Source organism: Fulmarus glacialis, unplaced genomic scaffold (genome assembly GCF_000690835.1).
Source record: "Fulmarus glacialis isolate BGI_N327 unplaced genomic scaffold, ASM69083v1 scaffold19162, whole genome shotgun sequence".
Lineage (NCBI taxonomy): Eukaryota > Metazoa > Chordata > Aves > Procellariiformes > Procellariidae > Fulmarus > Fulmarus glacialis.
Window position 1 is genome coordinate 26,053 of NW_009197521.1, and position 11,896 is coordinate 37,948.

Sequence of the window (11,896 nt, forward strand, 5' to 3'; positions counted from 1 at the left end):
CTCCTCCTTCCAAAAATACTTGGCACAAGTAGATCAAAAGTCTGTATAATGTCAACTAAACGATTAAAAGGCTGACAAAGTCATAGCAATTGGAAAGAGGGTCTTAGCATAGAAAATGTTGTGTAATCACATCTAGCAGTGCTATAAAGTAAAGATATAAGAAAGATTCAGGAACAAATCAAAACTAGAGTTGGTCATGTTCTAGCTAACGTATAACTGATGGTTCAAGATAATAATTCATGTCAGTAGATATGCAGTCATTCAGCTTCCACAATTCTCCATAATACATTGGCTTGGGATAGGAAGCATTTTGCCAACTTAGTAAGCAAGCATGTGAAAGGATACAATCATTATCAAAATATAGTTTATTAAAGGATTAATAAAATTTGTATGAACTTCCATAGAAGTCTCTTCATTGATTTCAGTGGGAGGTGAATAATGTTCTACATATATTAAATTCTTACCAAGCTGTAAGGAATAGAAGATATCTAAGGTTAATCACTAAAATAGAAACGCAAATTCTTATGTTTTAGAAAATTAGCATAATTTAAGAAAAATATGAATTTGCATAATCTTTGTTATCACTTTCGTTACCTGGATCTCTGGACCACAGAAAAAATATCCAAAGACAGTTCTTTTCCCAAGGTGTTTTTCACTAAATCAATTTAGATAAGCTTCCTGCCTGCAAACCCACAGGAATAACTGTCCCACATTAGCATTCAAGGGCCACTGAATAAAAAAGGTCTGAGGAAAATGATTTTTTTAAAAAAGTTTTGGTGTAGAAATGACTAAATTACATGCACAAATATACTTACATTCCTTTCTTTTTATGAGCAAACATTAGCTAGAATAGTGACTAATAAGCAGGTACGCCCAAAAGAACAACCATGAGAGTTTCCTGACATTCTATTCTATTCTCCTTGGTTTCAAAATATAACATACCAAACATTTTGCTCCATTCAGAACTTTTACATGGTTTTGATCCACAAATACCCTAGCAAATAATTCTAAAGCCAGATGTCTTCTTGGTTACAGCTAATATCTCTGATGTACAGAATGAGCTCATTCAGTTCTTTCATGAGTGGTCAAACTGGAAATTCTTTCCCAAAGTCCTACTTGTCTTTGATCTTGATATATACAGGATGTTGCTTCTGTTAGGAGCAAGGTAGCACAAAATGGAAACACCCACTGGATTGTCAGGGTGTATATATAGCATGCTCTCTGGTTGAGACCACCTTAGCCTTCACAATTAAGGTGTGTCTGTTAATCCAACAATACATTTTATTACACACAAGAGTCCCAAAAGGTTGCCTCACAGTTGACATGGTTATGTTCAAATGGAATACAATGGAAAAACTCCTTATTAACTTAAAAGGGAGCAGAAAAGAAGTCAATTTATCTCTCAAATGTACAAAATGTGCCTAGAAAGTCCTCGAGTTGGCCAAGTTTGCGACTTGAAACTTTAAACATTACTTTGAAATTATTGTTTGAAATGTCACAAATTAGTGTACCAAACTCAGGGCTGCTGTGATACTGACCTGTGAACCACAAAGGGTAGATATAAGGTATAGCATATGCCTCCATGTATCGAAAGACATGGCAGAGCAGATGTTTGGCTTCATCTGAGCATTACTCAATACAGTCAAAGTGGGAGGTTATACACTGTACCACTTCCACGAGTGGTACAAGAGAGGACTAGTTCCTTTGCTCAGATTAGGACAACCTGAAAGATAGTTTAATTCGCTCCTAGTGCCAAGATATAACAAAGTCATTGCAGGTGGAAAAGCCCATTCCTAACCTCTGCACACTGAAATCTGGGAAAAAGGGTTAGCATTTTTAATTAGCAATTTTCAATAATTAGGGTTTTTTACTCCAGTAGCAACCAGTATCAAGTTCCTATCATACTAGTATGTAGATGAGGAATTTGTTAGTTCCTTCTTGAGACATTTATAATAAAATTATTTTAGCCAGGCAAAATATAGAAGGGAAATCAGAAACACAGAGGAATTTTGCACATTGGCATTCCGCAAGGAAATCATAAAGTTGAAAATAAATCCAAGGACTCTTGACTCTCAGTGGTCTGCCATAGCCACTTCTGTAAGAGACCATAGCCCCACCAGATTCCTGTTAACAATCACATTGCTATTTTGATCCTGAATTAGATTCCAATTTATTTTGATATCTTTTCTAATAACATTTCTTGCAATATACGTCAAGATTCTTATTGTTTATTGTGTCCTATCCACGTTCATACTCAGACATAAGCAAAAATACCCAGTTTTTGTTTCCTAAGTACTTTGAATGAGTTTCAAGTGGTTTGAAACAGTTCAACTGCTTTACCTACCCCATCAACAGATGGATTGGGAGAGCTTGACAGGTTGTTTAAAACACTTCATCTTAGTGGGTACATGGATTTAAATATTATGCTCTACATAGACAATGAGCTACACTATCTCAGGGTAATGTGGGTATGGGATACCCTAAGAAACATGCAGTGAAAAGATCTGTATCCTCCTTTTTCCATTATGACGGGAAATTTCAAGTACTTACATACGCAATGTTATTTAATACGCTACTTTGATATTTACTCATGACTTAGATGCTATCAAAAGAACAGAGTTAACAGGTTTGAATAGTTACTTGAGCTACAATAAGCTGCAACTGGGAATTGTTGTTATCAGAGCTGGAAGACATGTCTTTATGGAACACAACTGTACGGCTTCTCCAATTCCTTTCCTGATATTTCCTCTTCTTTTATACCCATATTATACCCCTCTCCACTTCCCCTTTTCAGAAGGGCAAGACATGCTTCTGTAGCCAGAAACAGTGATTAAGAAGAGAGGCTGCTTCAGGAGTACACGGCAAGCATATGTCCAAGGATCTTATTTCCACAAAGGGTCAGAAAACATAAGATGCTCTTGTGTGGAGGAGTTTATGAAGCAATAGGCAGGGTGAATACTGGAGTACAAGTAGTAGTGTTGCAGGCAGCACAGATTGAGGTTAAAAAGGAAGTTGGAAGGCCATTGATAGGACATTTAGGTGAGTACAAACAGCTTGGAGTTGCAGAGGAGGCTGTTTTCTGTCTGTGGGTAACAGTGGGATTGAAGAGTTACACACAGGAGTGAGGGCTACTGTAGAGTATGCAGCCGAGGTGCATGGAAACGCATCAGCAAAGAAAAAATAGAGCGGTGGAGAAAATTCACAGCAATGTGTAGCCCTTCACACTATTGCCTGCTGTTTCCTGACAGAGAACCAACAAGCTCAGCAATGAGATGGCAGTAAGATTTTTATTCCCAGGGATTGGTTTTCATATTAAAGTCTACCCTTCCTACATAGGATGCAAACAGTTCATACCTTAACCCACAAATTTGAAGATATCCTACGTGCAGTGACACAAGTTTCATAAAGAGCCTGTGATGGGCAGGTATTTGGATGATGACCTTCAGGATCTCAGACCACCTCTTTAGCATTGTATAAACTCCTGTCTTCACTAAGCCACTTTAATACCACACTATCTGCATTTAATCTGATTCTCAAGCTTCTTACCTGTAAGTAGGGTCCCTGAGTAGCTTTGGCTATGACATACAAGAATGCAAATGAGATCAGAATCTTGCTCATTACATTCAGAAAGTTGCAAGAATAGTTTTTACTGTTCTTTGCAATGTTTCTACAGAACCATTCTTGAATGTGGTCCTAAAATACAGTTGAGTTTGGATGAAATAAAATTGCTAAAGTTGTCGGTAATCCCTTCTTCTTTACAGATGTATGCCACAGAAATGAGAAGAAATGAAGTCTGGTTAATTTCAAGTTCTCTTTGGGAATTTGAAACTAGAAGTGAAAAACAAACCCCCCTACAGCTATCAGGATCATCTCCTTCAGCAGTTGCAATATATTCATTAAGGTAAACTAGCAGAGCAGCGTGCACATACGTGCATACACCAAAAGGTTATGATGTGCAAATAATAAATAGAACGGGTGACTTGCAGCCTCTCCCAGAGCAAAGCCTGACTGCATGAGATCCATCTGAGAACATTCTGCTTTGACTGGCCCTTAAATACCATATACAGAATGGCAATTAATTTAAACTAAGTGCGAGTTGCTTTGCATGTTCTTTCTGTTTGTAAGGAACAATATTTAAAATTAAAGCTCACCTCAGCAGTAAAAGAGTAACAGTAATTAATACAGATCTATTACTCTGAAACCTTTTACTGCAACTAGAAGCCAAACAGTGCAGTTGGAAAAACATCAAGATTCTTACTGTGAATTGTGTCTTATCTATGTTCATACTCAGACATAGGAAACAAAAGCTGGGTATTTCTGCCTAAGTACTTTGAATGAGTTGCAAGTGGTTTGAAACTCAGTTCAACCACTTTCCCCACCTGAACAGTGGCAGGCAGCACTTTGCTGTCCCATAATTCTTGCTTGGTCTTAAAATAAAGGGTGATGCTGCAGTTTGTAGAAATCAGAAGCTTGCTTACCCCTATTCCTGCCTAGCTCCTTTGTCTGATTAGACTGGGGCAAGAGAAATAACACCAAATTCACATCCATTCCTTGCCTCCCTTATTCTGTTTGTTGGCTGCAGAACATTCTCAGAGAGCAGGTGCTGTACTCACCACCAGGCTGGACTGTGTTTTGAATGTCTGGTCCTTACTAGTGTTTTGACAGATAACATACAGAGAGCATTGTAACAGGGTAATACAGCCACAGCTACACAGCTCGCAGCCCCTCTCCTCCACGGATATGGCAGCCCTTGTGATATCTCATGTACAGGACAATGCCCAGGGATTTAGAAAATCCTACTTTTAGGAAGCATTTGATGAAAGATGACTATATACAGAAAAAGGAATTAAACTAGAACACTGATTCCCTATCCCTGAGCAGACAGAAGTGCATTTAACAATATCATGGTGATTTCTAAACATTAAAGAGGAGTTTTGAAATTGAAATAGGAATGAGTAAGGAAACGAATACTGAAACAATTGGTAGGAAGGGGAAAAGGCTTACAGGTGCTCCTGCAGCATCTAGATGTGCTACGAAAAGACAAGGAAGGCTTGTAAGAAGTCCCAGAAGCTCCCTCTAAAAAATTTCAAGCCACAAATATGTTATCTGTAAAAGGTGTGTTTTCAGTTCATGTACCCAAGAATTTGGAGAAACAATAGATCATAAACCACAAAAAATGATTGATTCCTATAATTGTCAAAGCTTTAGAAAGCAACTAAATTCATGATGGATAATCTTGCACAAAAGGGCGATGAAATTTTGGAGCTGGGTCGTTCACTGACCTGGTTCACTGTGGGGGTCATAAGAGTGCCAAGGCTGGAGCAAGGGAGACAGTGGACATGTGTAGCCAGTGCAGGGGGAAAGGAGATAGCAGCAGGTCTGCCTTAGGTGGGTTTGAACTTCTTGGGAACCACATCTTAACTAATGGGGTAGAACAGGATGTCACAGAGGAGACCAGCAGGAACCGCTGGGGTCGTCTGTACTGACCATTAGCATCAGCCATCCCAAAACAGATGGACTCTGCTGTACATTTGGTAGCCCACCACAAAACTATCTATGTTGAGCTTTTATTTGCAAACTGGGCTATTCCAGGAGTTAGTCTGCGTAAGCTTCTCTCAACTTGTAGTTTTGTCTTATACTCTCTATTGGTGACAGAGAAAAAAAAAAACTGAAAACTGAGTTGTTGCCTTGTTGTTTGTCTGCCCAGGATGGATGCCAGGTAACTTCCGTTAATCTGAAGAATAGGGCAGACAAGGAGATAAGAGATGATAAGCTTGACTCCTTAGGCAGAAGTTCAGCTGAGCCTCTAAACTCAGTCAGCACTGCAGACAGGAGTTAAACTTAGAGCCTGGTCCCCACATACAGTCCTCAGACTGAACTTAAAGTTACCTACCAACACGGGCATAAACTTAACCTGTTAAGCATCGAAGATATGTGCAGCACTAATGAGCATACTCAAATCTGAACAGTTTTTCATGAAACAGATGCAGAAATGACTCATCAAGTATCTCTGAGAAAGCCTCACAATACAAGGAAAAATACACCAAAATGTGTTCAACAGCAGATTCTCAAGTAGTCAAAGAAATGCAAATGAGAGTGCTTTGGAAAGAAAGAATCATTAATATGAGGGGCTACATGCAATTACTGGGGCAGCAGAAATAATTATGCCAAGCTTGTGGAGAAGAAAAACAAAGGAAAAAACAAACTATATCTAAGTCTCCCACCAAGGATTCAGAAGGCCAGATTTGGCTCATGTATGTTATTAGTATCCCACAGAATAAGTAATTTATGAAATGAAGAAAAGATGGACAGGAAAGGCAAAAGCACAATAATATATAGGACAGTGAATGCCAAACAGATAATAAAGCATCATTGGTGATATTATTCCAGAAAGGCATACTCGGTACTATACAGAAGAGGTAAACAAAACTGAAATCCAGCCAGATAAACCAAATGAGAACTATAAACACCATTCTAACACTGTGAGAACCAAGCAAATACTGAAGGTGAAAAACCTACCAGCTGAGTTTTCAGATTGCATGTACAATGGAAAAGTTATGCTTTCAGCTGAATTAAGTTCACAATGTACCTAAGGACATTAAACCTGGTAAAAATGGTTTACCACATCCATATATACATTTTCCCAACTTAAAAAAATAGCACCCAACAATCAAAAATACTGAGATAAGTCACAGCATGGCAGCTTTCTGGCAGCAAAGCTATTGAAAGTTTTTCCAGATATTTTGAAAGGATGGCAATTAGATAAAAAAATGATTCAGCTGAGTACTCACATAGTTAAAGCCCGGGAGCAAGAATCACAATAAGAAAGAAACTGAGCTCACCTGGGTTATATACTGACCACATAGAAGTCAAGCCAGCTGTGCACTTAAGAAGAGGTAATACATTTGAAAACCAGAACACCAATGACCATATTTCATTAATTCAATTTGAAATGCTCAGAAGCCATTGTTGCCAAGGTATTAGACATGAGTTTCATTTATTTTTCTTGCATCTTTCATTCTCCTTAATTAAGGTGAGCAGAGCAAGCGCTCTTCCTTGCTCTGCTCTTCCTTGCCTGCCAACAGTTCAAGATACCAGTTACAGGCTCCTCTTCCAAATCCTTTAAAACAGAATCAAGAAAAGGGTGGACAGCACAACTGTGCACTTAAGTTGTCACACTGTAATTAAAGGAACTATGACTAATGTCACTGACAAATGAGGCAAGGTACTCCATTTCTTCTAACTTTCACTACTCTTAGCTCTCACTTGTTTTCCATTTAGCCAATCTAATCTCCACAGCCAGAGTTTTCTTCCACATTCCATAGTACCTTGCGTAACCAGTCCTAAAGTCACTGTAACAAACTAAAAAGCGGTAACAACCGTATACAACGTAGAGTTCATCTGCCCTTCACTGTAGGAGTTTAACACTCTCTCCACATGCTTTTCACCATGAGGCTGTGTGCAGCTTTGCTTTCCATGGAGAAACCTCTCTGATATTTCTCAAGTGGTGTGACATTATACTAAACAGAAAACAGACTGCGTCATCTATTCCAAGAACCAGAGAAAAGAGCCTATGGCCAGAGTGTGTCCACCATTTTCTTCCACAGTGGCAGTGCACGTATTTATTAGGGGGAAGTTAACAGGCCATTGAAAAAAGGGTGGAGAGTGAGCGTGAATCCCTGTGTAGGGCTGGAAAGCAAAACCCTGGTGAGTCACCCGTAGACTGATGGAAGGAAAGAATGATTGAGGCTATCAGAGAAAGGTGAGAAAACCATAAGCAGGACAAGCCAAGGAGAGCAGCTAAACCTTGTCATGGTTTAACCCCCCGCAGCCGCTCGCTCACCCCCCCTCCGGTGGGATGGGGGAGAGAATCGGGAGGGCACAAGGAGGAAAACTCCAGGGTTGAGATAAAACAGTTTAATAATTGAAATAAAACAAAATAGAACAGCAATAGTAACAGTGAGAACACTAACAACAACAGAATATACAAAGCAGGCGATGCACAATGCAACTGCTCACCGACCACCGACCGCGTGTCACGAACGGGGGGCGACCGCGCGCGCGCGCCCCCCACCCTGGTTTTTATGCTGAGCATGATGTCACATGGTATAGAATACCCCATTGGCCAGCTGGGTCCACCACCCCGGCTGTGCTCCCCCCCCCAGTGCAAGCACCACCCAGCAACAGCCAAAGCATCAATGGGCCATCAACGCTCCTTTCATACCAAACCCAAAACACAGCACACCCCCCAAGCTACTGGGGAGAAAGTTAACTCTGTCCCAGCCGGAACCAGGACAAACCTCTACAGAGCTAAGTGGAAAGCCTGTACCGGATCCTCTGCTTAAGTTAATGCCAACTTGGTTTACGTTAATTGCAGACTGTCATTACTTTACATTACTTTCCACACCACAATAAATATTGTCTTCTCTGACCAATCCAACTATTCATTCGTTTTCCCAGTTCACATGGCAAGCAAGGACTTCACAGCTCTGAGGCACAATGCAGCTTCACCGAGGTCCCAGCTGTCTCTGGTTTATCATGCTTGTGAGGAGGTAGAAGTTCTCAACACTAGTGGAGTGTAGTTTGAACACAGAAGGCAGATGAATTCTGGTTTCATTAATAGCCTTAATACTACCACTGCCTAACTTCTGAATGCTTGCCTTTGCAACCCTCATATTATATGATCTACTTTCAGGTGGTAATTATAGTATTGATAGTATATATGATATCCACATTTTATCTGGCATTTGAAATTTTACATTAAATTTGTAAAATCAATGTCTCAAATTTTGTCCCTACTTCTATGCAAGAAACCAAGAAGAAAAGGTAAAATTGGAGAGATTATATCCATTGTCAGAATTATGGGTCAAATAACACATATATTGGATTTACTGTTACAAGAGGTACTTTCAGTGACCAATCCATTGGTATAGATTTTTGATACAAGATCAAAATAGGAGTCAGAAGAGTATTTGTCAGCCAGATCCTTGGCTGTTGTAATCAATTTCCAATATCCTCGTATAAAATAAGCTGGTCTATATCAACTCTACAGTTCTATCCTAAATTAATTTTCATGTTATTTGACACTGAGATGTCGAGATAAGCTTCTGGGTTTCACACAGCATTAAAACTGAGAAAAACAGACAAAAATGCAGGAAAGAAACAAAAATGCTTTCATCACCTCCCTGAGCATTCCCTCCTGCAAACAAAAGTGCTTTGTTTTAGTGCCAGGCAATACCAAAACTGTGCTCCCTTAGTGGATTCCTGATGCACGTTAACAATAAAGACAGCTGCTTAATTTTCTGTTATTAAAAGACTTCAAAACTTGCTTCTGGGGTTTTTTTCCCCTCATACAACTGAAGAGGAGAGCTTGCTCCTCCCTACCTACGTAGGTAGGGTCTTTTCACAGTATCTCTGGGAAACTCAAAAGTCCTCCAACTACTTTTTTTTTTATCTACAAGAACCACTTGGAGCAACCACTCACATGACCCATGAACATGTTTACTTAAACCCTTCTGTTTTTTTTCTGTGGTACTCTCGTCTACAGATATGATTCCTCCAGCAATCAGTAAAATCTCATAGCTTGATAACTTTCAAAATTTCATAAGCCACCTAACAGAGTGACCTGAATTTCTTCTCTACCTGTTCTGTTATTACCAATTTCACTCACTCCTTATGGTGGAGAGGGAGGAAGAGAAAGAGTTTGTGTGGTTGGATAAGCTGAACACTGGAACATCATTTGAGTATCACTGCCCCCTGGAGATCAAAAATTTCAGTCTGAGCAGTAGCAATCATCATAACAACTCCAGAATATGTAAAGTTTTGTGAAAAATATCTGAGCAACATCTTTTGAAGAACACCTTCAAATACAGCTGGGACAACCTTCACAACAGCTATATAATACTGCGCACTGGTAAATGCTTAGTGAAGTAGCGTATTCAGGTTTGACATGCATTATTCTAGTCACAAAGAGTTATAATGAGTGAAAACTAAAAACTGTCTTAGAAGAAGAAAGAAGTGTTTGATATTAGCACTCTGCTTAATAACTCCAATAAAAGAGACATGGCAAAGGAAAAGACAGCCTTGGCCCCACTGACACACCTAGTCATCCTAGGTACAGACACCCTCCTCACGTTCACCAAATAAGTATCAAAAGTACTAATGGCCCCCTCAGAAAACTCCTCCCTTTATCAGTAATCCCTTGCTCTAGTATACCCAATGGGAAACAAGAAACTCTTCCCAAATGTTTTAAAGTAACTCAAGAAGATCCTGGTATTCTGTTATTCCCCTCATGCAGGGGTAGGTGTAACTGAGAAGGGAAGCAAGCCCTGCTACTTCTGACCGTCACATGTAGCCCATTGCTAAAGGAATATGCACATTAGTTGCTGAAAGCCGAGTTTGTGGAGTGGCTTTTTTAATTGCTTAAGTGAGACTAGTGTATATTTATTTAATACAGCTAACTGGTCACATAAACAAGATATCATTTACCTTCTCTATGTACAGATGAATTTATATTCATCATGAGTACTGGCACAGAATAAAACAATGTTCTGTGGGCAGGAAATCCAGTCTTTTCTTTTTTCCTGGTCTGCTGAAGCATGAAGATATAGATCTAGGGTGTATAAACAGCTTATTACTGATTATGAAGATGTAACTTCATTAAACATCCCGGATATTTTGACAGGGAACATGTTTCATGCTATAGCAGGCCAATATGTTGACTTAAGTACCCCAACTTTGCCATAGTAAGCTACTACTGATTTCAGTCCAAAAATCAAATCCACATGACACTTCGTAAAGGAACTGTGTTTTTGTATATTTTATAATACTAAATGAGTGAGGATCTAATATATTTAGTACTAAACAAATGTGGAAATAAGGGCTGAACTGAAATAAATTGAAAAAAAATGACACAATTCAGTTCAGTAACAGCTGAATGCGATATTGTATTATACTCTCCTTTTATAGAAATATTTTTAAATTTATAATTGTGGAATTAGGGATGCCTAAGGGAATTAGGCATCCAGTTGTGATCACATTTTACAATTCTGACACCTTCCCTACTTTGTCTCCTTCCCCTGCTTCAGCAGAAATGTCAAACATCAGTAGAGACTGATGAACTGAATCTTACCAGACATGCAGAAGATAATACTGTCCCATTTTATGCAAAGAAAGTCCTTTCTGCATCTCTACACCTCCTAGTACACTTCTTTTTTTTTTGCTCCTTTTGCTCCTGTGGCTCCTCCACCCCAATTGTATCTCCCAGGTGCCTCTTGCTAAATCCCCCACTGAGCAGCAGCTCTCATTCCATTTCTTATGATGAAGCTTTTTGGATCCACCAGCTTTTTGGCAGGAGGCTGAAGATGAAGATGAGGGCAAATGTTACATGTATATCAAGTGCTGGACTGTGTATCGTTTTTGCCAAACCTAGCAGTTTTGAAAGAATGGTTTCACTAACTTCGAACATTTTTGTCCACCTTTTACCATATTAAAGTAAGGTCTATTGACCTTGGAAAGAGACAGAAATCTGCCCAGAGCAACTCATCCTACCTGTCTCCGATGCCAAGCTAAAAAAGGATAAAGTGACACGAAGTAGCAATAGTGTCTATGTTTATGGAAGTATACATTAATTCCTGCTTTTGAAATTATAATCCAGTAGAACTGCAAAAAAACAATGTCCAGAAAAAAACATTAAACATTTACTGGCAAGCCTTATAGGCCTGATTCGTTCCCCGTTTCTCTAGTTTGTAGTCCTCATATCTCCATGGACGTGAATAGAATTACACAGGAATAATGCTGAAACAATGTGATCATGGTCGCAGGCCATAATCAATCTAACATTTTTTTTCCTCCTACAAAGCTGGTGTAAGGCTGTCTGACTGCCTGAAATTACTCC